The sequence below is a fragment of the Gasterosteus aculeatus genome, chromosome 7 (genome assembly GCF_964276395.1).
Source record: "Gasterosteus aculeatus chromosome 7, fGasAcu3.hap1.1, whole genome shotgun sequence".
Classification (NCBI taxonomy): Eukaryota; Metazoa; Chordata; class Actinopteri; order Perciformes; family Gasterosteidae; genus Gasterosteus; species Gasterosteus aculeatus.
The window spans coordinates 3,491,758-3,509,050 of record NC_135694.1 but is presented as its reverse complement, the minus strand read 5'-3'; the positions used below and the strand labels follow the sequence as shown (position 1 = coordinate 3,509,050).

Sequence of the window (17,293 nt, the reverse complement as noted above, 5' to 3'; positions counted from 1 at the left end):
AAATTATGTTACGTCTGCATTTCTTTACAATCTCAAAACGTCCCTGGGTGGGCTTGAACCACCAACCTTTCGGTTAACAGCCGAACGCGCTGACCAATTGCGCCACAGAGACCTTTCTGACAGCCGATTTGGGTAATTACGCCCAATGGCAAGGCGACTCCCGCAATTCATTAAGAAATAAAGCATCTTCACAAATTATGTTACGTCTGCATTTCTTTACAATCTCAAAACGTCCCTGGGTGGGGTTGAACCACCAACCTTTCGGTTAACAGCCGAACGCGCTGACCAATTGCGCCACAGAGACCTTTCTGATCGCTGATTTGGGTAATTACGCCCAATGGCAAGGCGACTCCCGCAATTCATTAAGAAATAAAGCATCTTCACAAATTATGTTACGTCTGCATTTCTTTACAATCTCAAAACGTCCCTGGGTGGGCCTGAACCACCAACCTTTCGGTTAACAGCCGAACGCGCTGACCAATTGCGCCACAGAGACCTTTCTGATCACCGATTTGGGTAATTACGCCCAACGGCAAGGCGACTCCCCCAATTCATTAAGAAATAAAGCATTTTCACAAATTATGTTACGTCTGCATTTCTTTACAATCTCAAAACGTCCCTGGGTGGGCTTGAACCACCAACCTTTCAGTTAACAGCCAAATGCGCTGACCAATTGCGCCACAGAGACCTTTCTGATCGCCGATTTGGGTAATTACGCCCAATGGCAAGGCCACTCCCCCAATTCATTAAGAAATAAAGCGTCTTTATGAAATATGTTACGTCTGCATTTCTTTACAATCTCAAAACGTCCCTGGGTGGGGTTGAACCACCAACCTTTCGGTTAACAGCCGAACGCGCTGACCAATTGCGCCACTGAGACCTTTCTGACAGCCGATTTGGGTAATTACGCCCAATGGCAAGGCCACTCCCGCAATTCATTAAGAAATAAAGTGTCTTCATAAATTATGTTAAGTCTGTATTTCTTTACAATCTCAAAACGTCCCTGGGTGGGGTTGAACCACCAACCTTTCAGTTAACAGCCGAACGCGCTGACCAATTGCGCCACAGAGACCTTTCTTATCGCAGATTTTGGTAATTACGCCCAATGGCAAGGCCACTCCCCCAATTCATCAAAAAATAAAGCGTCTTTATGAATTATGTTACGTCTGCATTTCTTTACAATCTCAAAACGTCCCTGGGTGGGCTTGAACCACCAACCTTTCAGTTAACAGCCGAACGCGCTGACCAATTGCGCCACGGAGACCTTTCTGACAGCCGATTTGGGTAATTACGCCCAATGGCAAGGCCACTCCCGCAATTCATTAAGAAATAAAGTGTCTTTATAAATTATGTTAAGTCTGTATTTCTTTACAATCTCAAAACGTCCCTGGGTGGGGTTGAACCACCAACCTTTCGGTTAACAGCCGAACGCGCTGACCAATTGCGCCACGGAGACCTTTCTGATCGCCGATTTGGGTAATTACGCCCAATGGCAAGGCGACTCCCCCAATTCATTAAGAAATAAAGCATTTTCACAAATTATGTTACGTCTGCATTTCTTTACAATCTCAAAACGTCCCTGGGTGGGCTTGAACCACCAACCTTTCAGTTAACAGCCGAATGCGCTGACCAATTGCGCCACAGAGACCTTTCTGATCGCCGATTTGGGTAATTACGCCCAATGGCAAGGCCACTCCCGCAATTCATTAATTATGTTTTATAAATTGATTTATAAATTATGTTAAGTCTGTATTTCTTTACAATCTCAAAACGTCCCTGGGTGGGGTTGAACCACCAACCTTTCGGTTAACAGCCGAACGCGCTGACCAATTGCGCCACAGAGACCTTTCTGATCGCCGATTTGGGTAATTACGCCCAACGGCAAGGCGACTCCCCCAATTCATTAAGAAATAAAGCATTTTCACAAATTATGTTAAGTCTGCATTTCTTTACAATCTCAAAACGTCCCTGGGTGGGGTTGAACCACCAACCTTTCGGTTAACAGCCGAACGCGCTGACCAATTGCGCCACAGAGACCTTTCTGACAGCCGATTTGGGTAATTACGCCCAATGGCAAGGCCACTCCCCCAATTCATTAAGAAATAAAGCGTCTTTATGAAATATGTTACGTCTGCATTTCTTTACAATCTCAAAACGTCCCTGGGTGGGGTTGAACCACCAACCTTTCGGTTAACAGCCGAACGCGCTGACCAATTGCGCCACAGAGACCTTTCTGACAGCCGATTTGGGTAATTACGCCCAATGGCAAGGCCACTCCCCCAATTCATTAAGAAATAAAGCGTCTTTATGAAATATGTTACGTCTGCATTTCTTTACAATCTCAAAACGTCCCTGGGTGGGGTTGAACCACCAACCTTTCAGTTAACAGCCGAACGCGCTGACCAATTGCGCCACAGAGACCTTTCTGATCGCCGATTTGGGTAATTACGCCCAATGGCAAGGCGACTCCCGCAATTCATTAAGAAATAAAGCATCTTCACAAATTATGTTACGTCTGCATTTCTTTACAATCTCAAAACGTCCCTGGGTGGGCTTGAACCACCAACCTTTCAGTTAACAGCCGAACGCGCTGACCAATTGCGGCACGGAGACCTTTCTGACAGCCGATTTGGGTAATTACGCCCAATGGCAAGGCCACTCCCGCAATTCATTAAGAAATAAAGTGTCTTTATAAATTATGTTAAGTCTGTATTTCTTTACAATCTCAAAACGTCCCTGGGTGGGGTTGAACCACCAACCTTTCAGTTAACAGCCGAACGCGCTGACCAATTGCGCCACAGAGACCTTTCTGATCGCCGATTTGGGTAATTACGCCCAACGGCAAGGCGACTCCCCCAATTCATTAAGAAATAAAGCATCTTCACAAATTATGTTACGTCTGCATTTCTTTACAATCTCAAAACGTCCCTGGGTGGGCTTGAACCACCAACCTTTCGGTTAACAGCCGAACGCGCTGACCAATTGCGCCACAGAGACCTTTCTGACAGCCGATTTGGGTAATTACGCCCAATGGCAAGGCGACTCCCGCAATTCATTAAGAAATAAAGCATCTTCACAAATTATGTTACGTCTGCATTTCTTTACAATCTCAAAACGTCCCTGGGTGGGGTTGAACCACCAACCTTTCGGTTAACAGCCGAACGCGCTGACCAATTGCGCCACAGAGACCTTTCTGATCGCTGATTTGGGTAATTACGCCCAATGGCAAGGCGACTCCCGCAATTCATTAAGAAATAAAGCATCTTCACAAATTATGTTACGTCTGCATTTCTTTACAATCTCAAAACGTCCCTGGGTGGGCCTGAACCACCAACCTTTCGGTTAACAGCCGAACGCGCTGACCAATTGCGCCACAGAGACCTTTCTGATCACCGATTTGGGTAATTACGCCCAACGGCAAGGCGACTCCCCCAATTCATTAAGAAATAAAGCATTTTCACAAATTATGTTACGTCTGCATTTCCTTACAATCTCAAAACGTCCCTGGGTGGGCTTGAACCACCAACCTTTCAGTTAACAGCCAAATGCGCTGACCAATTGCGCCACAGAGACCTTTCTGATCGCCGATTTGGGTAATTACGCCCAATGGCAAGGCCACTCCCCCAATTCATTAAGAAATAAAGCGTCTTTATGAAATATGTTACGTCTGCATTTCTTTACAATCTCAAAACGTCCCTGGGTGGGGTTGAACCACCAACCTTTCGGTTAACAGCCGAACGCGCTGACCAATTGCGCCACTGAGACCTTTCTGACAGCCGATTTGGGTAATTACGCCCAATGGCAAGGCCACTCCCGCAATTCATTAAGAAATAAAGTGTCTTCATAAATTATGTTAAGTCTGTATTTCTTTACAATCTCAAAACGTCCCTGGGTGGGGTTGAACCACCAACCTTTCAGTTAACAGCCGAACGCGCTGACCAATTGCGCCACAGAGACCTTTCTTATCGCAGATTTTGGTAATTACGCCCAATGGCAAGGCCACTCCCCCAATTCATCAAAAAATAAAGCGTCTTTATGAATTATGTTACGTCTGCATTTCTTTACAATCTCAAAACGTCCCTGGGTGGGCTTGAACCACCAACCTTTCAGTTAACAGCCGAACGCGCTGACCAATTGCGCCACGGAGACCTTTCTGACAGCCGATTTGGGTAATTACGCCCAATGGCAAGGCCACTCCCGCAATTCATTAAGAAATAAAGTGTCTTTATAAATTATGTTAAGTCTGTATTTCTTTACAATCTCAAAACGTCCCTGGGTGGGGTTGAACCACCAACCTTTCGGTTAACAGCCGAACGCGCTGACCAATTGCGCCACGGAGACCTTTCTGATCGCCGATTTGGGTAATTACGCCCAATGGCAAGGCGACTCCCCCAATTCATTAAGAAATAAAGCATTTTCACAAATTATGTTACGTCTGCATTTCTTTACAATCTCAAAACGTCCCTGGGTGGGCTTGAACCACCAACCTTTCAGTTAACAGCCGAATGCGCTGACCAATTGCGCCACAGAGACCTTTCTGATCGCCGATTTGGGTAATTACGCCCAATGGCAAGGCCACTCCCGCAATTCATTAATTATGTTTTATAAATTGATTTATAAATTATGTTAAGTCTGTATTTCTTTACAATCTCAAAACGTCCCTGGGTGGGGTTGAACCACCAACCTTTCGGTTAACAGCCGAACGCGCTGACCAATTGCGCCACAGAGACCTTTCTGATCGCCGATTTGGGTAATTACGCCCAACGGCAAGGCGACTCCCCCAATTCATTAAGAAATAAAGCATTTTCACAAATTATGTTAAGTCTGCATTTCTTTACAATCTCAAAACGTCCCTGGGTGGGGTTGAACCACCAACCTTTCGGTTAACAGCCGAACGCGCTGACCAATTGCGCCACAGAGACCTTTCTGTTCGCTGATTTGGGTAATTACGCCCAATGGCAAGGCCACTCCCCCAATTCATTAAGAAATAAAGCGTCTTTATGAATTATGTTACGTCTGCATTTCTTTACAATCTCAAAACGTCCCTGGGTGGGGTTGAACCACCAACCTTTCGGTTAACAGCCGAACGCGCTGACCAATTGCGCCACAGAGACGTTTCTGACAGCCGATTTGGGTAATTACGCCCAATGGCAAGGACACTCCCGCAATTCATTAAGAAATAAAGTGTCTTTATAAATTATGTTAAGTCTGTATTTCTTTACAATCTCAAAACGTCCCTGGGTGGGGTTGAACCACCAACCTTTCAGTTAACAGCCGAACGCGCTGACCAATTGCGCCACAGAGACCTTTCTGACAGCCGATTTGGGTAATTACGCCCAATGGCAAGGCCACTCCCGCAATTCATTAAGAAATAAAGCATTTTCACAAATTATGTTACGTCTGCATTTCTTTACAATCTCAAAACGTCCCTGGGTGGGCTTGAACCACCAACCTTTCAGTTAACAGCCGAATGCGCTGACCAATTGCGCCACAGAGACCTTTCTGATCGCCGATTTGGGTAATTACGCCCAATGGCAAGGCCACTCCCCCAATTCATTAAGAAATAAAGCGTCTTTATGAATTATGTAACGTCTGCATTTCTTTACAATCTCAAAACGTCCCTGGGTGGGGTTGAACCACCAACCTTTCGGTTAACAGCCGAACGCGCTGACCAATTGCGCCACAGAGACCTTTCTGTTCGCTGATTTGGGTAATTACGCCCAATGGCAAAGCCCCTCCCCCAATTCATTAAGAAATAAAGCGTCTTTATGAATTATGTTAAGTCTGCATTTCTTTACAATCTCAAAACGTCCCTGGGTGGGGTTGAACCACCAACCTTTCGGTTAACAGCCGAACGCGCTGACCAATTGCGCCACAGAGACCTTTCTGACAGCCGATTTGGGTAATTACGCCCAACGGCAAGGCGACTCCCCCAATTCATTAAGAAATAAAGCATTTTCACAAATTATGTTACGTCTGCATTTCTTTACAATCTCAAAACGTCCCTGGGTGGGCTTGAACCACCAACCTTTCAGTTAACAGCCGAATGCGCTGACCAATTGTGCCACAGAGACCTTTCTGATCGCCGATTTGGGTAATTACGCCCAATGGCAAGGCCACTCCCCCAATTCATTAAGAAATAAAGCGTCTTTATGAATTATGTTACGTCTGCATTTATTTACAATCTCAAAACGTCCCTGGGTGGGGTTGAACCACCAACCTTTCGGTTAACAGCCGAACGCGCTGACCAATTGCGCCACAGAGACCTTTCTGACAGCCGATTTGGGTAATTACGCCCAATGGCAAGGCCACTCCCCCAATTCATTAAGAAATAAAGCGTCTTTATGAAATATGTTACGTCTGCATTTCTTTACAATCTCAAAACGTCCCTGGGTGGGGTTGAACCACCAACCTTTCGGTTAACAGCCGAACGCGCTGACCAATTGCGCCACAGAGACCTTTCTGACAGCCGATTTGGGTAATTACGCCCAATGGCAAGGCCACTCCCCCAATTCATTAAGAAATAAAGCGTCTTTAGGAAATATGTTACGTCTGCATTTCTTTACAATCTCAAAACGTCCCTGGGTGGGCTTGAACCACCAACCTTTCAGTTAACAGCCGAACGCGCTGACCAATTGCGCCACGGAGACCTTTCTGACAGCCGATTTGGGTAATTACGCCCAATGGCAAGGCCACTCCCGCAATTCATTAAGAAATAAAGTGTCTTTATAAATTATGTTAAGTCTGTATTTCTTTACAATCTCAAAACGTCCCTGGGTGGGGTTGAACCACCAACCTTTCGGTTAACAGCCGAACGCGCTGACCAATTGCGCCACGGAGACCTTTCTGATCGCCGATTTGGGTAATTACGCCCAATGGCAAGGCGACTCCCCCAATTCATTAAGAAATAAAGCATTTTCACAAATTATGTTACGTCTGCATTTCTTTACAATCTCAAAACGTCCCTGGGTGGGCTTGAACCACCAACCTTTCAGTTAACAGCCGAATGCGCTGACCAATTGCGCCACAGAGACCTTTCTGATCGCCGATTTGGGTAATTACGCCCAATGGCAAGGCCACTCCCGCAATTCATTAATTATGTTTTATAAATTGATTTATAAATTATGTTAAGTCTGTATTTCTTTACAATCTCAAAACGTCCCTGGGTGGGGTTGAACCACCAACCTTTCGGTTAACAGCCGAACGCGCTGACCAATTGCGCCACAGAGACCTTTCTGATCGCCGATTTGGGTAATTACGCCCAACGGCAAGGCGACTCCCCCAATTCATTAAGAAATAAAGCATTTTCACAAATTATGTTAAGTCTGCATTTCTTTACAATCTCAAAACGTCCCTGGGTGGGGTTGAACCACCAACCTTTCGGTTAACAGCCGAACGCGCTGACCAATTGCGCCACAGAGACCTTTCTGTTCGCTGATTTGGGTAATTACGCCCAATGGCAAGGCCACTCCCCCAATTCATTAAGAAATAAAGCGTCTTTATGAATTATGTTACGTCTGCATTTCTTTACAATCTCAAAACGTCCCTGGGTGGGGTTGAACCACCAACCTTTCGGTTAACAGCCGAACGCGCTGACCAATTGCGCCACAGAGACGTTTCTGACAGCCGATTTGGGTAATTACGCCCAATGGCAAGGACACTCCCGCAATTCATTAAGAAATAAAGTGTCTTTATAAATTATGTTAAGTCTGTATTTCTTTACAATCTCAAAACGTCCCTGGGTGGGGTTGAACCACCAACCTTTCAGTTAACAGCCGAACGCGCTGACCAATTGCGCCACAGAGACCTTTCTGACAGCCGATTTGGGTAATTACGCCCAATGGCAAGGCCACTCCCGCAATTCATTAAGAAATAAAGCATTTTCACAAATTATGTTACGTCTGCATTTCTTTACAATCTCAAAACGTCCCTGGGTGGGCTTGAACCACCAACCTTTCAGTTAACAGCCGAATGCGCTGACCAATTGCGCCACAGAGACCTTTCTGATCGCCGATTTGGGTAATTACGCCCAATGGCAAGGCCACTCCCCCAATTCATTAAGAAATAAAGCGTCTTTATGAATTATGTAACGTCTGCATTTCTTTACAATCTCAAAACGTCCCTGGGTGGGGTTGAACCACCAACCTTTCGGTTAACAGCCGAACGCGCTGACCAATTGCGCCACAGAGACCTTTCTGTTCGCTGATTTGGGTAATTACGCCCAATGGCAAAGCCCCTCCCCCAATTCATTAAGAAATAAAGCGTCTTTATGAATTATGTTAAGTCTGCATTTCTTTACAATCTCAAAACGTCCCTGGGTGGGGTTGAACCACCAACCTTTCGGTTAACAGCCGAACGCGCTGACCAATTGCGCCACAGAGACCTTTCTGACAGCCGATTTGGGTAATTACGCCCAACGGCAAGGCGACTCCCCCAATTCATTAAGAAATAAAGCATTTTCACAAATTATGTTACGTCTGCATTTCTTTACAATCTCAAAACGTCCCTGGGTGGGCTTGAACCACCAACCTTTCAGTTAACAGCCGAATGCGCTGACCAATTGTGCCACAGAGACCTTTCTGATCGCCGATTTGGGTAATTACGCCCAATGGCAAGGCCACTCCCCCAATTCATTAAGAAATAAAGCGTCTTTATGAATTATGTTACGTCTGCATTTATTTACAATCTCAAAACGTCCCTGGGTGGGGTTGAACCACCAACCTTTCGGTTAACAGCCGAACGCGCTGACCAATTGCGCCACAGAGACCTTTCTGACAGCCGATTTGGGTAATTACGCCCAATGGCAAGGCCACTCCCCCAATTCATTAAGAAATAAAGCGTCTTTATGAAATATGTTACGTCTGCATTTCTTTACAATCTCAAAACGTCCCTGGGTGGGGTTGAACCACCAACCTTTCGGTTAACAGCCGAACGCGCTGACCAATTGCGCCACAGAGACCTTTCTGACAGCCGATTTGGGTAATTACGCCCAATGGCAAGGCCACTCCCCCAATTCATTAAGAAATAAAGCGTCTTTAGGAAATATGTTACGTCTGCATTTCTTTACAATCTCAAAACGTCCCTGGGTGGGGTTGAACCACCAACCTTTCAGTTAACAGCCGAACGCGCTGACCAATTGCGCCACAGAGACCTTTCTGATCGCCGATTTGGGTAATTACGCCCAATGGCAAGGCGACTCCCGCAATTCATTAAGAAATAAAGCATCTTCACAAATTATGTTACGTCTGCATTTCTTTACAATCTCAAAACGTCCCTGGGTGGGCTTGAACCACCAACCTTTCAGTTAACAGCCGAACGCGCTGACCAATTGCGGCACGGAGACCTTTCTGACAGCCGATTTGGGTAATTACGCCCAATGGCAAGGCCACTCCCGCAATTCATTAAGAAATAAAGCATTTTCACAAATTATGTTACGTCTGCATTTCTTTACAATCTCAAAACGTCCCTGGGTGGGCTTGAACCACCAACCTTTCAGTTAACAGCCGAATGCGCTGACCAATTGCGCCACAGAGACCTTTCTGATCGCCGATTTGGGTAATTACGCCCAATGGCAAGGCCACTCCCCCAATTCATTAAGAAATAAAGCGTCTTTATGAATTATGTAACGTCTGCATTTCTTTACAATCTCAAAACGTCCCTGGGTGGGGTTGAACCACCAACCTTTCGGTTAACAGCCGAACGCGCTGACCAATTGCGCCACAGAGACCTTTCTGTTCGCTGATTTGGGTAATTACGCCCAATGGCAAAGCCCCTCCCCCAATTCATTAAGAAATAAAGCGTCTTTATGAATTATGTTAAGTCTGCATTTCTTTACAATCTCAAAACGTCCCTGGGTGGGGTTGAACCACCAACCTTTCGGTTAACAGCCGAACGCGCTGACCAATTGCGCCACAGAGACCTTTCTGACAGCCGATTTGGGTAATTACGCCCAACGGCAAGGCGACTCCCCCAATTCATTAAGAAATAAAGCATTTTCACAAATTATGTTACGTCTGCATTTCTTTACAATCTCAAAACGTCCCTGGGTGGGCTTGAACCACCAACCTTTCAGTTAACAGCCGAATGCGCTGACCAATTGTGCCACAGAGACCTTTCTGATCGCCGATTTGGGTAATTACGCCCAATGGCAAGGCCACTCCCCCAATTCATTAAGAAATAAAGCGTCTTTATGAATTATGTTACGTCTGCATTTATTTACAATCTCAAAACGTCCCTGGGTGGGGTTGAACCACCAACCTTTCGGTTAACAGCCGAACGCGCTGACCAATTGCGCCACAGAGACCTTTCTGACAGCCGATTTGGGTAATTACGCCCAATGGCAAGGCCACTCCCCCAATTCATTAAGAAATAAAGCGTCTTTATGAAATATGTTACGTCTGCATTTCTTTACAATCTCAAAACGTCCCTGGGTGGGGTTGAACCACCAACCTTTCGGTTAACAGCCGAACGCGCTGACCAATTGCGCCACAGAGACCTTTCTGACAGCCGATTTGGGTAATTACGCCCAATGGCAAGGCCACTCCCCCAATTCATTAAGAAATAAAGCGTCTTTATGAAATATGTTACGTCTGCATTTCTTTACAATCTCAAAACGTCCCTGGGTGGGGTTGAACCACCAACCTTTCGGTTAACAGCCGAACGCGCTGACCAATTGCGCCACAGAGACCTTTCTGACAGCCGATTTGGGTAATTACGCCCAATGGCAAGGCCACTCCCCCAATTCATTAAGAAATAAAGCGTCTTTATGAAATATGTTACGTCTGCATTTCTTTACAATCTCAAAACGTCCCTGGGTGGGGTTGAACCACCAACCTTTCAGTTAACAGCCGAACGCGCTGACCAATTGCGCCACAGAGACCTTTCTGATCGCCGATTTGGGTAATTACGCCCAATGGCAAGGCGACTCCCGCAATTCATTAAGAAATAAAGCATCTTCACAAATTATGTTACGTCTGCATTTCTTTACAATCTCAAAACGTCCCTGGGTGGGCTTGAACCACCAACCTTTCAGTTAACAGCCGAACGCGCTGACCAATTGCGGCACGGAGACCTTTCTGACAGCCGATTTGGGTAATTACGCCCAATGGCAAGGCCACTCCCGCAATTCATTAAGAAATAAAGCATTTTCACAAATTATGTTACGTCTGCATTTCTTTACAATCTCAAAACGTCCCTGGGTGGGCTTGAACCACCAACCTTTCAGTTAACAGCCGAATGCGCTGACCAATTGCGCCACAGAGACCTTTCTGATCGCCGATTTGGGTAATTACGCCCAATGGCAAGGCCACTCCCCCAATTCATTAAGAAATAAAGCGTCTTTATGAATTATGTAACGTCTGCATTTCTTTACAATCTCAAAACGTCCCTGGGTGGGGTTGAACCACCAACCTTTCGGTTAACAGCCGAACGCGCTGACCAATTGCGCCACAGAGACCTTTCTGTTCGCTGATTTGGGTAATTACGCCCAATGGCAAAGCCCCTCCCCCAATTCATTAAGAAATAAAGCGTCTTTATGAATTATGTTAAGTCTGCATTTCTTTACAATCTCAAAACGTCCCTGGGTGGGGTTGAACCACCAACCTTTCGGTTAACAGCCGAACGCGCTGACCAATTGCGCCACAGAGACCTTTCTGACAGCCGATTTGGGTAATTACGCCCAACGGCAAGGCGACTCCCCCAATTCATTAAGAAATAAAGCATTTTCACAAATTATGTTACGTCTGCATTTCTTTACAATCTCAAAACGTCCCTGGGTGGGCTTGAACCACCAACCTTTCAGTTAACAGCCGAATGCGCTGACCAATTGTGCCACAGAGACCTTTCTGATCGCCGATTTGGGTAATTACGCCCAATGGCAAGGCCACTCCCCCAATTCATTAAGAAATAAAGCGTCTTTATGAATTATGTTACGTCTGCATTTATTTACAATCTCAAAACGTCCCTGGGTGGGGTTGAACCACCAACCTTTCGGTTAACAGCCGAACGCGCTGACCAATTGCGCCACAGAGACCTTTCTGACAGCCGATTTGGGTAATTACGCCCAATGGCAAGGCCACTCCCCCAATTCATTAAGAAATAAAGCGTCTTTATGAAATATGTTACGTCTGCATTTCTTTACAATCTCAAAACGTCCCTGGGTGGGGTTGAACCACCAACCTTTCGGTTAACAGCCGAACGCGCTGACCAATTGCGCCACAGAGACCTTTCTGACAGCCGATTTGGGTAATTACGCCCAATGGCAAGGCCACTCCCCCAATTCATTAAGAAATAAAGCGTCTTTATGAAATATGTTACGTCTGCATTTCTTTACAATCTCAAAACGTCCCTGGGTGGGGTTGAACCACCAACCTTTCAGTTAACAGCCGAACGCGCTGACCAATTGCGCCACAGAGACCTTTCTGATCGCCGATTTGGGTAATTACGCCCAATGGCAAGGCGACTCCCGCAATTCATTAAGAAATAAAGCATCTTCACAAATTATGTTACGTCTGCATTTCTTTACAATCTCAAAACGTCCCTGGGTGGGCTTGAACCACCAACCTTTCAGTTAACAGCCGAACGCGCTGACCAATTGCGGCACGGAGACCTTTCTGACAGCCGATTTGGGTAATTACGCCCAATGGCAAGGCCACTCCCGCAATTCATTAAGAAATAAAGCATTTTCACAAATTATGTTACGTCTGCATTTCTTTACAATCTCAAAACGTCCCTGGGTGGGCTTGAACCACCAACCTTTCAGTTAACAGCCGAATGCGCTGACCAATTGCGCCACAGAGACCTTTCTGATCGCCGATTTGGGTAATTACGCCCAATGGCAAGGCCACTCCCCCAATTCATTAAGAAATAAAGCGTCTTTATGAATTATGTAACGTCTGCATTTCTTTACAATCTCAAAACGTCCCTGGGTGGGGTTGAACCACCAACCTTTCGGTTAACAGCCGAACGCGCTGACCAATTGCGCCACAGAGACCTTTCTGTTCGCTGATTTGGGTAATTACGCCCAATGGCAAGGCCACTCCCCCAATTCATTAAGAAATAAAGCGTCTTTATGAATTATGTTACGTCTGCATTTCTTTACAATCTCAAAACGTCCCTGGGTGGGGTTGAACCACCAACCTTTCGGTTAACAGCCGAACGCGCTGACCAATTGCGCCACAGAGACCTTTCTGACAGCCGATTTGGGTAATTACGCCCAATGGCAAGGCCACTCCCGCAATTCATTAAGAAATAAAGCATTTTCACAAATTATGTTACGTCTGCATTTCTTTACAATCTCAAAACGTCCCTGGGTGGGCTTGAACCACCAACCTTTCAGTTAACAGCCGAATGCGCTGACCAATTGCGCCACAGAGACCTTTCTGATCGCCGATTTGGGTAATTACGCCCAATGGCAAGGCCACTCCCCCAATTCATTAAGAAATAAAGCGTCTTTATGAATTATGTAACGTCTGCATTTATTTACAATCTCAAAACGTCCCTGGGTGGGGTTGAACCACCAACCTTTCGGTTAACAGCCGAACGCGCTGACCAATTGCGCCACAGAGACCTTTCTGTTCGCTGATTTGGGTAATTACGCCCAATGGCAAGGCGACTCCCCCAATTCATTAAGAAATAAAGCATTTTCACAAATTATGTTACGTCTGCATTTCTTTACAATCTCAAAACGTCCCTGGGTGGGCTTGAACCACCAACCTTTCAGTTAACAGCCGAATGCGCTGACCAATTGTGCCACAGAGACCTTTCTGATCGCCGATTTGGGTAATTACGCCCAATGGCAAGGCCACTCCCCCAATTCATTAAGAAATAAAGCGTCTTTATGAATTATGTTACGTCTGCATTTATTTACAATCTCAAAACGTCCCTGGGTGGGGTTGAACCACCAACCTTTCGGTTAACAGCCGAACGCGCTGACCAATTGCGCCACAGAGACCTTTCTGACAGCCGATTTGGGTAATTACGCCCAATGGCAAGGCCACTCCCCCAATTCATTAAGAAATAAAGCATCTTTATGAAATATGTTACGTCTGCATTTCTTTACAATCTCAAAACGTCCCTGGGTGGGGTTGAACCACCAACCTTTCGGTTAACAGCCGAACGCGCTGACCAATTGCGCCACAGAGACCTTTCTGACAGCCGATTTGGGTAATTACGCCCAATGGCAAGGCCACTCCCCCAATTCATTAAGAAATAAAGCGTCTTTAGGAAATATGTTACGTCTGCATTTCTTTACAATCTCAAAACGTCCCTGGGTGGGCTTGAACCACCAACCTTTCAGTTAACAGCCGAACGCGCTGACCAATTGCGCCACGGAGACCTTTCTGACAGCCGATTTGGGTAATTACGCCCAATGGCAAGGCCACTCCCGCAATTCATTAAGAAATAAAGTGTCTTTATAAATTATGTTAAGTCTGTATTTCTTTACAATCTCAAAACGTCCCTGGGTGGGGTTGAACCACCAACCTTTCGGTTAACAGCCGAACGCGCTGACCAATTGCGCCACGGAGACCTTTCTGATCGCCGATTTGGGTAATTACGCCCAATGGCAAGGCGACTCCCCCAATTCATTAAGAAATAAAGCATTTTCACAAATTATGTTACGTCTGCATTTCTTTACAATCTCAAAACGTCCCTGGGTGGGCTTGAACCACCAACCTTTCAGTTAACAGCCGAATGCGCTGACCAATTGCGCCACAGAGACCTTTCTGATCGCCGATTTGGGTAATTACGCCCAATGGCAAGGCCACTCCCGCAATTCATTAATTATGTTTTATAAATTGATTTATAAATTATGTTAAGTCTGTATTTCTTTACAATCTCAAAACGTCCCTGGGTGGGGTTGAACCACCAACCTTTCGGTTAACAGCCGAACGCGCTGACCAATTGCGCCACAGAGACCTTTCTGATCGCCGATTTGGGTAATTACGCCCAACGGCAAGGCGACTCCCCCAATTCATTAAGAAATAAAGCATTTTCACAAATTATGTTAAGTCTGCATTTCTTTACAATCTCAAAACGTCCCTGGGTGGGGTTGAACCACCAACCTTTCGGTTAACAGCCGAACGCGCTGACCAATTGCGCCACAGAGACCTTTCTGTTCGCTGATTTGGGTAATTACGCCCAATGGCAAGGCCACTCCCCCAATTCATTAAGAAATAAAGCGTCTTTATGAATTATGTTACGTCTGCATTTCTTTACAATCTCAAAACGTCCCTGGGTGGGGTTGAACCACCAACCTTTCGGTTAACAGCCGAACGCGCTGACCAATTGCGCCACAGAGACGTTTCTGACAGCCGATTTGGGTAATTACGCCCAATGGCAAGGACACTCCCGCAATTCATTAAGAAATAAAGTGTCTTTATAAATTATGTTAAGTCTGTATTTCTTTACAATCTCAAAACGTCCCTGGGTGGGGTTGAACCACCAACCTTTCAGTTAACAGCCGAACGCGCTGACCAATTGCGCCACAGAGACCTTTCTGACAGCCGATTTGGGTAATTACGCCCAATGGCAAGGCCACTCCCGCAATTCATTAAGAAATAAAGCATTTTCACAAATTATGTTACGTCTGCATTTCTTTACAATCTCAAAACGTCCCTGGGTGGGCTTGAACCACCAACCTTTCAGTTAACAGCCGAATGCGCTGACCAATTGCGCCACAGAGACCTTTCTGATCGCCGATTTGGGTAATTACGCCCAATGGCAAGGCCACTCCCCCAATTCATTAAGAAATAAAGCGTCTTTATGAATTATGTAACGTCTGCATTTCTTTACAATCTCAAAACGTCCCTGGGTGGGGTTGAACCACCAACCTTTCGGTTAACAGCCGAACGCGCTGACCAATTGCGCCACAGAGACCTTTCTGTTCGCTGATTTGGGTAATTACGCCCAATGGCAAAGCCCCTCCCCCAATTCATTAAGAAATAAAGCGTCTTTATGAATTATGTTAAGTCTGCATTTCTTTACAATCTCAAAACGTCCCTGGGTGGGGTTGAACCACCAACCTTTCGGTTAACAGCCGAACGCGCTGACCAATTGCGCCACAGAGACCTTTCTGACAGCCGATTTGGGTAATTACGCCCAACGGCAAGGCGACTCCCCCAATTCATTAAGAAATAAAGCATTTTCACAAATTATGTTACGTCTGCATTTCTTTACAATCTCAAAACGTCCCTGGGTGGGCTTGAACCACCAACCTTTCAGTTAACAGCCGAATGCGCTGACCAATTGTGCCACAGAGACCTTTCTGATCGCCGATTTGGGTAATTACGCCCAATGGCAAGGCCACTCCCCCAATTCATTAAGAAATAAAGCGTCTTTATGAATTATGTTACGTCTGCATTTATTTACAATCTCAAAACGTCCCTGGGTGGGGTTGAACCACCAACCTTTCGGTTAACAGCCGAACGCGCTGACCAATTGCGCCACAGAGACCTTTCTGACAGCCGATTTGGGTAATTACGCCCAATGGCAAGGCCACTCCCCCAATTCATTAAGAAATAAAGCGTCTTTATGAAATATGTTACGTCTGCATTTCTTTACAATCTCAAAACGTCCCTGGGTGGGGTTGAACCACCAACCTTTCGGTTAACAGCCGAACGCGCTGACCAATTGCGCCACAGAGACCTTTCTGACAGCCGATTTGGGTAATTACGCCCAATGGCAAGGCCACTCCCCCAATTCATTAAGAAATAAAGCGTCTTTAGGAAATATGTTACGTCTGCATTTCTTTACAATCTCAAAACGTCCCTGGGTGGGGTTGAACCACCAACCTTTCAGTTAACAGCCGAACGCGCTGACCAATTGCGCCACAGAGACCTTTCTGATCGCCGATTTGGGTAATTACGCCCAATGGCAAGGCGACTCCCGCAATTCATTAAGAAATAAAGCATCTTCACAAATTATGTTACGTCTGCATTTCTTTACAATCTCAAAACGTCCCTGGGTGGGCTTGAACCACCAACCTTTCAGTTAACAGCCGAACGCGCTGACCAATTGCGGCACGGAGACCTTTCTGACAGCCGATTTGGGTAATTACGCCCAATGGCAAGGCCACTCCCGCAATTCATTAAGAAATAAAGCATTTTCACAAATTATGTTACGTCTGCATTTCTTTACAATCTCAAAACGTCCCTGGGTGGGCTTGAACCACCAACCTTTCAGTTAACAGCCGAATGCGCTGACCAATTGCGCCACAGAGACCTTTCTGATCGCCGATTTGGGTAATTACGCCCAATGGCAAGGCCACTCCCCCAATTCATTAAGAAATAAAGCG

At 45.9% G+C, this 17,293-nt stretch overlaps 77 non-coding genes across 77 annotated transcripts; all 77 read right to left on the bottom strand.

Annotated features, from left to right (window-relative positions):
• Positions 1-38: 38 nt before the first annotated feature.
• On the bottom strand, positions 39-112 carry trnan-guu (transfer RNA asparagine (anticodon GUU)). Its single transcript has one exon. It is a non-coding gene; the product is annotated as a tRNA-Asn (tRNA).
• A 118-nt stretch (positions 113-230) lies between these two features.
• On the bottom strand, positions 231-304 carry trnan-guu (transfer RNA asparagine (anticodon GUU)). The gene has a single exon. It is a non-coding gene; the product is annotated as a tRNA-Asn (tRNA).
• A 118-nt stretch (positions 305-422) lies between these two features.
• On the bottom strand, positions 423-496 carry trnan-guu (transfer RNA asparagine (anticodon GUU)). The gene has a single exon. It is a non-coding gene; the product is annotated as a tRNA-Asn (tRNA).
• A 118-nt stretch (positions 497-614) lies between these two features.
• On the bottom strand, positions 615-688 carry trnan-guu (transfer RNA asparagine (anticodon GUU)). Its single transcript has one exon. It is a non-coding gene; the product is annotated as a tRNA-Asn (tRNA).
• A 118-nt stretch (positions 689-806) lies between these two features.
• trnan-guu (transfer RNA asparagine (anticodon GUU)) lies at positions 807-880 on the bottom strand. The gene has a single exon. It is a non-coding gene; the product is annotated as a tRNA-Asn (tRNA).
• Positions 881-998: 118 nt separating this feature from the next.
• On the bottom strand, positions 999-1,072 carry trnan-guu (transfer RNA asparagine (anticodon GUU)). The gene has a single exon. It is a non-coding gene; the product is annotated as a tRNA-Asn (tRNA).
• A 310-nt stretch (positions 1,073-1,382) lies between these two features.
• Positions 1,383-1,456, bottom strand: trnan-guu (transfer RNA asparagine (anticodon GUU)). The gene has a single exon. It is a non-coding gene; the product is annotated as a tRNA-Asn (tRNA).
• A 118-nt stretch (positions 1,457-1,574) lies between these two features.
• trnan-guu (transfer RNA asparagine (anticodon GUU)) lies at positions 1,575-1,648 on the bottom strand. Its single transcript has one exon. It is a non-coding gene; the product is annotated as a tRNA-Asn (tRNA).
• A 123-nt stretch (positions 1,649-1,771) lies between these two features.
• trnan-guu (transfer RNA asparagine (anticodon GUU)) lies at positions 1,772-1,845 on the bottom strand. The gene has a single exon. It is a non-coding gene; the product is annotated as a tRNA-Asn (tRNA).
• Positions 1,846-1,963: 118 nt separating this feature from the next.
• Positions 1,964-2,037, bottom strand: trnan-guu (transfer RNA asparagine (anticodon GUU)). The gene has a single exon. It is a non-coding gene; the product is annotated as a tRNA-Asn (tRNA).
• A 118-nt stretch (positions 2,038-2,155) lies between these two features.
• Positions 2,156-2,229, bottom strand: trnan-guu (transfer RNA asparagine (anticodon GUU)). Its single transcript has one exon. It is a non-coding gene; the product is annotated as a tRNA-Asn (tRNA).
• A 118-nt stretch (positions 2,230-2,347) lies between these two features.
• Positions 2,348-2,421, bottom strand: trnan-guu (transfer RNA asparagine (anticodon GUU)). The gene has a single exon. It is a non-coding gene; the product is annotated as a tRNA-Asn (tRNA).
• A 310-nt stretch (positions 2,422-2,731) lies between these two features.
• Positions 2,732-2,805, bottom strand: trnan-guu (transfer RNA asparagine (anticodon GUU)). The gene has a single exon. It is a non-coding gene; the product is annotated as a tRNA-Asn (tRNA).
• Positions 2,806-2,923: 118 nt separating this feature from the next.
• Positions 2,924-2,997, bottom strand: trnan-guu (transfer RNA asparagine (anticodon GUU)). The gene has a single exon. It is a non-coding gene; the product is annotated as a tRNA-Asn (tRNA).
• A 118-nt stretch (positions 2,998-3,115) lies between these two features.
• On the bottom strand, positions 3,116-3,189 carry trnan-guu (transfer RNA asparagine (anticodon GUU)). Its single transcript has one exon. It is a non-coding gene; the product is annotated as a tRNA-Asn (tRNA).
• Positions 3,190-3,307: 118 nt separating this feature from the next.
• On the bottom strand, positions 3,308-3,381 carry trnan-guu (transfer RNA asparagine (anticodon GUU)). The gene has a single exon. It is a non-coding gene; the product is annotated as a tRNA-Asn (tRNA).
• A 118-nt stretch (positions 3,382-3,499) lies between these two features.
• On the bottom strand, positions 3,500-3,573 carry trnan-guu (transfer RNA asparagine (anticodon GUU)). Its single transcript has one exon. It is a non-coding gene; the product is annotated as a tRNA-Asn (tRNA).
• A 118-nt stretch (positions 3,574-3,691) lies between these two features.
• On the bottom strand, positions 3,692-3,765 carry trnan-guu (transfer RNA asparagine (anticodon GUU)). Its single transcript has one exon. It is a non-coding gene; the product is annotated as a tRNA-Asn (tRNA).
• Positions 3,766-3,883: 118 nt separating this feature from the next.
• Positions 3,884-3,957, bottom strand: trnan-guu (transfer RNA asparagine (anticodon GUU)). The gene has a single exon. It is a non-coding gene; the product is annotated as a tRNA-Asn (tRNA).
• A 310-nt stretch (positions 3,958-4,267) lies between these two features.
• Positions 4,268-4,341, bottom strand: trnan-guu (transfer RNA asparagine (anticodon GUU)). Its single transcript has one exon. It is a non-coding gene; the product is annotated as a tRNA-Asn (tRNA).
• A 118-nt stretch (positions 4,342-4,459) lies between these two features.
• trnan-guu (transfer RNA asparagine (anticodon GUU)) lies at positions 4,460-4,533 on the bottom strand. Its single transcript has one exon. It is a non-coding gene; the product is annotated as a tRNA-Asn (tRNA).
• A 123-nt stretch (positions 4,534-4,656) lies between these two features.
• On the bottom strand, positions 4,657-4,730 carry trnan-guu (transfer RNA asparagine (anticodon GUU)). The gene has a single exon. It is a non-coding gene; the product is annotated as a tRNA-Asn (tRNA).
• Positions 4,731-4,848: 118 nt separating this feature from the next.
• Positions 4,849-4,922, bottom strand: trnan-guu (transfer RNA asparagine (anticodon GUU)). Its single transcript has one exon. It is a non-coding gene; the product is annotated as a tRNA-Asn (tRNA).
• A 118-nt stretch (positions 4,923-5,040) lies between these two features.
• trnan-guu (transfer RNA asparagine (anticodon GUU)) lies at positions 5,041-5,114 on the bottom strand. Its single transcript has one exon. It is a non-coding gene; the product is annotated as a tRNA-Asn (tRNA).
• A 118-nt stretch (positions 5,115-5,232) lies between these two features.
• On the bottom strand, positions 5,233-5,306 carry trnan-guu (transfer RNA asparagine (anticodon GUU)). Its single transcript has one exon. It is a non-coding gene; the product is annotated as a tRNA-Asn (tRNA).
• Positions 5,307-5,424: 118 nt separating this feature from the next.
• trnan-guu (transfer RNA asparagine (anticodon GUU)) lies at positions 5,425-5,498 on the bottom strand. Its single transcript has one exon. It is a non-coding gene; the product is annotated as a tRNA-Asn (tRNA).
• Positions 5,499-5,616: 118 nt separating this feature from the next.
• trnan-guu (transfer RNA asparagine (anticodon GUU)) lies at positions 5,617-5,690 on the bottom strand. Its single transcript has one exon. It is a non-coding gene; the product is annotated as a tRNA-Asn (tRNA).
• Positions 5,691-5,808: 118 nt separating this feature from the next.
• Positions 5,809-5,882, bottom strand: trnan-guu (transfer RNA asparagine (anticodon GUU)). The gene has a single exon. It is a non-coding gene; the product is annotated as a tRNA-Asn (tRNA).
• Positions 5,883-6,000: 118 nt separating this feature from the next.
• On the bottom strand, positions 6,001-6,074 carry trnan-guu (transfer RNA asparagine (anticodon GUU)). The gene has a single exon. It is a non-coding gene; the product is annotated as a tRNA-Asn (tRNA).
• A 118-nt stretch (positions 6,075-6,192) lies between these two features.
• On the bottom strand, positions 6,193-6,266 carry trnan-guu (transfer RNA asparagine (anticodon GUU)). Its single transcript has one exon. It is a non-coding gene; the product is annotated as a tRNA-Asn (tRNA).
• A 118-nt stretch (positions 6,267-6,384) lies between these two features.
• Positions 6,385-6,458, bottom strand: trnan-guu (transfer RNA asparagine (anticodon GUU)). The gene has a single exon. It is a non-coding gene; the product is annotated as a tRNA-Asn (tRNA).
• Positions 6,459-6,768: 310 nt separating this feature from the next.
• Positions 6,769-6,842, bottom strand: trnan-guu (transfer RNA asparagine (anticodon GUU)). Its single transcript has one exon. It is a non-coding gene; the product is annotated as a tRNA-Asn (tRNA).
• A 118-nt stretch (positions 6,843-6,960) lies between these two features.
• Positions 6,961-7,034, bottom strand: trnan-guu (transfer RNA asparagine (anticodon GUU)). Its single transcript has one exon. It is a non-coding gene; the product is annotated as a tRNA-Asn (tRNA).
• Positions 7,035-7,157: 123 nt separating this feature from the next.
• On the bottom strand, positions 7,158-7,231 carry trnan-guu (transfer RNA asparagine (anticodon GUU)). The gene has a single exon. It is a non-coding gene; the product is annotated as a tRNA-Asn (tRNA).
• A 118-nt stretch (positions 7,232-7,349) lies between these two features.
• Positions 7,350-7,423, bottom strand: trnan-guu (transfer RNA asparagine (anticodon GUU)). Its single transcript has one exon. It is a non-coding gene; the product is annotated as a tRNA-Asn (tRNA).
• A 118-nt stretch (positions 7,424-7,541) lies between these two features.
• trnan-guu (transfer RNA asparagine (anticodon GUU)) lies at positions 7,542-7,615 on the bottom strand. The gene has a single exon. It is a non-coding gene; the product is annotated as a tRNA-Asn (tRNA).
• Positions 7,616-7,733: 118 nt separating this feature from the next.
• Positions 7,734-7,807, bottom strand: trnan-guu (transfer RNA asparagine (anticodon GUU)). Its single transcript has one exon. It is a non-coding gene; the product is annotated as a tRNA-Asn (tRNA).
• Positions 7,808-7,925: 118 nt separating this feature from the next.
• trnan-guu (transfer RNA asparagine (anticodon GUU)) lies at positions 7,926-7,999 on the bottom strand. Its single transcript has one exon. It is a non-coding gene; the product is annotated as a tRNA-Asn (tRNA).
• A 118-nt stretch (positions 8,000-8,117) lies between these two features.
• Positions 8,118-8,191, bottom strand: trnan-guu (transfer RNA asparagine (anticodon GUU)). The gene has a single exon. It is a non-coding gene; the product is annotated as a tRNA-Asn (tRNA).
• A 118-nt stretch (positions 8,192-8,309) lies between these two features.
• Positions 8,310-8,383, bottom strand: trnan-guu (transfer RNA asparagine (anticodon GUU)). The gene has a single exon. It is a non-coding gene; the product is annotated as a tRNA-Asn (tRNA).
• Positions 8,384-8,501: 118 nt separating this feature from the next.
• Positions 8,502-8,575, bottom strand: trnan-guu (transfer RNA asparagine (anticodon GUU)). Its single transcript has one exon. It is a non-coding gene; the product is annotated as a tRNA-Asn (tRNA).
• A 118-nt stretch (positions 8,576-8,693) lies between these two features.
• trnan-guu (transfer RNA asparagine (anticodon GUU)) lies at positions 8,694-8,767 on the bottom strand. Its single transcript has one exon. It is a non-coding gene; the product is annotated as a tRNA-Asn (tRNA).
• A 118-nt stretch (positions 8,768-8,885) lies between these two features.
• Positions 8,886-8,959, bottom strand: trnan-guu (transfer RNA asparagine (anticodon GUU)). The gene has a single exon. It is a non-coding gene; the product is annotated as a tRNA-Asn (tRNA).
• A 118-nt stretch (positions 8,960-9,077) lies between these two features.
• trnan-guu (transfer RNA asparagine (anticodon GUU)) lies at positions 9,078-9,151 on the bottom strand. The gene has a single exon. It is a non-coding gene; the product is annotated as a tRNA-Asn (tRNA).
• A 310-nt stretch (positions 9,152-9,461) lies between these two features.
• trnan-guu (transfer RNA asparagine (anticodon GUU)) lies at positions 9,462-9,535 on the bottom strand. Its single transcript has one exon. It is a non-coding gene; the product is annotated as a tRNA-Asn (tRNA).
• Positions 9,536-9,653: 118 nt separating this feature from the next.
• Positions 9,654-9,727, bottom strand: trnan-guu (transfer RNA asparagine (anticodon GUU)). The gene has a single exon. It is a non-coding gene; the product is annotated as a tRNA-Asn (tRNA).
• A 118-nt stretch (positions 9,728-9,845) lies between these two features.
• On the bottom strand, positions 9,846-9,919 carry trnan-guu (transfer RNA asparagine (anticodon GUU)). The gene has a single exon. It is a non-coding gene; the product is annotated as a tRNA-Asn (tRNA).
• A 310-nt stretch (positions 9,920-10,229) lies between these two features.
• trnan-guu (transfer RNA asparagine (anticodon GUU)) lies at positions 10,230-10,303 on the bottom strand. Its single transcript has one exon. It is a non-coding gene; the product is annotated as a tRNA-Asn (tRNA).
• A 118-nt stretch (positions 10,304-10,421) lies between these two features.
• On the bottom strand, positions 10,422-10,495 carry trnan-guu (transfer RNA asparagine (anticodon GUU)). Its single transcript has one exon. It is a non-coding gene; the product is annotated as a tRNA-Asn (tRNA).
• A 118-nt stretch (positions 10,496-10,613) lies between these two features.
• Positions 10,614-10,687, bottom strand: trnan-guu (transfer RNA asparagine (anticodon GUU)). The gene has a single exon. It is a non-coding gene; the product is annotated as a tRNA-Asn (tRNA).
• Positions 10,688-10,805: 118 nt separating this feature from the next.
• Positions 10,806-10,879, bottom strand: trnan-guu (transfer RNA asparagine (anticodon GUU)). The gene has a single exon. It is a non-coding gene; the product is annotated as a tRNA-Asn (tRNA).
• A 310-nt stretch (positions 10,880-11,189) lies between these two features.
• trnan-guu (transfer RNA asparagine (anticodon GUU)) lies at positions 11,190-11,263 on the bottom strand. Its single transcript has one exon. It is a non-coding gene; the product is annotated as a tRNA-Asn (tRNA).
• A 118-nt stretch (positions 11,264-11,381) lies between these two features.
• On the bottom strand, positions 11,382-11,455 carry trnan-guu (transfer RNA asparagine (anticodon GUU)). Its single transcript has one exon. It is a non-coding gene; the product is annotated as a tRNA-Asn (tRNA).
• A 118-nt stretch (positions 11,456-11,573) lies between these two features.
• On the bottom strand, positions 11,574-11,647 carry trnan-guu (transfer RNA asparagine (anticodon GUU)). The gene has a single exon. It is a non-coding gene; the product is annotated as a tRNA-Asn (tRNA).
• Positions 11,648-11,957: 310 nt separating this feature from the next.
• trnan-guu (transfer RNA asparagine (anticodon GUU)) lies at positions 11,958-12,031 on the bottom strand. The gene has a single exon. It is a non-coding gene; the product is annotated as a tRNA-Asn (tRNA).
• A 118-nt stretch (positions 12,032-12,149) lies between these two features.
• On the bottom strand, positions 12,150-12,223 carry trnan-guu (transfer RNA asparagine (anticodon GUU)). Its single transcript has one exon. It is a non-coding gene; the product is annotated as a tRNA-Asn (tRNA).
• Positions 12,224-12,341: 118 nt separating this feature from the next.
• trnan-guu (transfer RNA asparagine (anticodon GUU)) lies at positions 12,342-12,415 on the bottom strand. Its single transcript has one exon. It is a non-coding gene; the product is annotated as a tRNA-Asn (tRNA).
• A 310-nt stretch (positions 12,416-12,725) lies between these two features.
• trnan-guu (transfer RNA asparagine (anticodon GUU)) lies at positions 12,726-12,799 on the bottom strand. The gene has a single exon. It is a non-coding gene; the product is annotated as a tRNA-Asn (tRNA).
• A 118-nt stretch (positions 12,800-12,917) lies between these two features.
• Positions 12,918-12,991, bottom strand: trnan-guu (transfer RNA asparagine (anticodon GUU)). Its single transcript has one exon. It is a non-coding gene; the product is annotated as a tRNA-Asn (tRNA).
• A 118-nt stretch (positions 12,992-13,109) lies between these two features.
• trnan-guu (transfer RNA asparagine (anticodon GUU)) lies at positions 13,110-13,183 on the bottom strand. The gene has a single exon. It is a non-coding gene; the product is annotated as a tRNA-Asn (tRNA).
• A 118-nt stretch (positions 13,184-13,301) lies between these two features.
• On the bottom strand, positions 13,302-13,375 carry trnan-guu (transfer RNA asparagine (anticodon GUU)). The gene has a single exon. It is a non-coding gene; the product is annotated as a tRNA-Asn (tRNA).
• Positions 13,376-13,493: 118 nt separating this feature from the next.
• On the bottom strand, positions 13,494-13,567 carry trnan-guu (transfer RNA asparagine (anticodon GUU)). Its single transcript has one exon. It is a non-coding gene; the product is annotated as a tRNA-Asn (tRNA).
• Positions 13,568-13,877: 310 nt separating this feature from the next.
• On the bottom strand, positions 13,878-13,951 carry trnan-guu (transfer RNA asparagine (anticodon GUU)). Its single transcript has one exon. It is a non-coding gene; the product is annotated as a tRNA-Asn (tRNA).
• A 118-nt stretch (positions 13,952-14,069) lies between these two features.
• trnan-guu (transfer RNA asparagine (anticodon GUU)) lies at positions 14,070-14,143 on the bottom strand. Its single transcript has one exon. It is a non-coding gene; the product is annotated as a tRNA-Asn (tRNA).
• A 310-nt stretch (positions 14,144-14,453) lies between these two features.
• On the bottom strand, positions 14,454-14,527 carry trnan-guu (transfer RNA asparagine (anticodon GUU)). The gene has a single exon. It is a non-coding gene; the product is annotated as a tRNA-Asn (tRNA).
• Positions 14,528-14,645: 118 nt separating this feature from the next.
• On the bottom strand, positions 14,646-14,719 carry trnan-guu (transfer RNA asparagine (anticodon GUU)). Its single transcript has one exon. It is a non-coding gene; the product is annotated as a tRNA-Asn (tRNA).
• A 123-nt stretch (positions 14,720-14,842) lies between these two features.
• Positions 14,843-14,916, bottom strand: trnan-guu (transfer RNA asparagine (anticodon GUU)). Its single transcript has one exon. It is a non-coding gene; the product is annotated as a tRNA-Asn (tRNA).
• A 118-nt stretch (positions 14,917-15,034) lies between these two features.
• Positions 15,035-15,108, bottom strand: trnan-guu (transfer RNA asparagine (anticodon GUU)). Its single transcript has one exon. It is a non-coding gene; the product is annotated as a tRNA-Asn (tRNA).
• Positions 15,109-15,226: 118 nt separating this feature from the next.
• trnan-guu (transfer RNA asparagine (anticodon GUU)) lies at positions 15,227-15,300 on the bottom strand. The gene has a single exon. It is a non-coding gene; the product is annotated as a tRNA-Asn (tRNA).
• A 118-nt stretch (positions 15,301-15,418) lies between these two features.
• Positions 15,419-15,492, bottom strand: trnan-guu (transfer RNA asparagine (anticodon GUU)). Its single transcript has one exon. It is a non-coding gene; the product is annotated as a tRNA-Asn (tRNA).
• A 118-nt stretch (positions 15,493-15,610) lies between these two features.
• On the bottom strand, positions 15,611-15,684 carry trnan-guu (transfer RNA asparagine (anticodon GUU)). The gene has a single exon. It is a non-coding gene; the product is annotated as a tRNA-Asn (tRNA).
• Positions 15,685-15,802: 118 nt separating this feature from the next.
• Positions 15,803-15,876, bottom strand: trnan-guu (transfer RNA asparagine (anticodon GUU)). Its single transcript has one exon. It is a non-coding gene; the product is annotated as a tRNA-Asn (tRNA).
• Positions 15,877-15,994: 118 nt separating this feature from the next.
• On the bottom strand, positions 15,995-16,068 carry trnan-guu (transfer RNA asparagine (anticodon GUU)). The gene has a single exon. It is a non-coding gene; the product is annotated as a tRNA-Asn (tRNA).
• A 310-nt stretch (positions 16,069-16,378) lies between these two features.
• Positions 16,379-16,452, bottom strand: trnan-guu (transfer RNA asparagine (anticodon GUU)). Its single transcript has one exon. It is a non-coding gene; the product is annotated as a tRNA-Asn (tRNA).
• Positions 16,453-16,570: 118 nt separating this feature from the next.
• Positions 16,571-16,644, bottom strand: trnan-guu (transfer RNA asparagine (anticodon GUU)). The gene has a single exon. It is a non-coding gene; the product is annotated as a tRNA-Asn (tRNA).
• A 118-nt stretch (positions 16,645-16,762) lies between these two features.
• On the bottom strand, positions 16,763-16,836 carry trnan-guu (transfer RNA asparagine (anticodon GUU)). The gene has a single exon. It is a non-coding gene; the product is annotated as a tRNA-Asn (tRNA).
• Positions 16,837-17,146: 310 nt separating this feature from the next.
• trnan-guu (transfer RNA asparagine (anticodon GUU)) lies at positions 17,147-17,220 on the bottom strand. The gene has a single exon. It is a non-coding gene; the product is annotated as a tRNA-Asn (tRNA).
• Between the last annotated feature and the right edge of the window lie 73 nt (positions 17,221-17,293).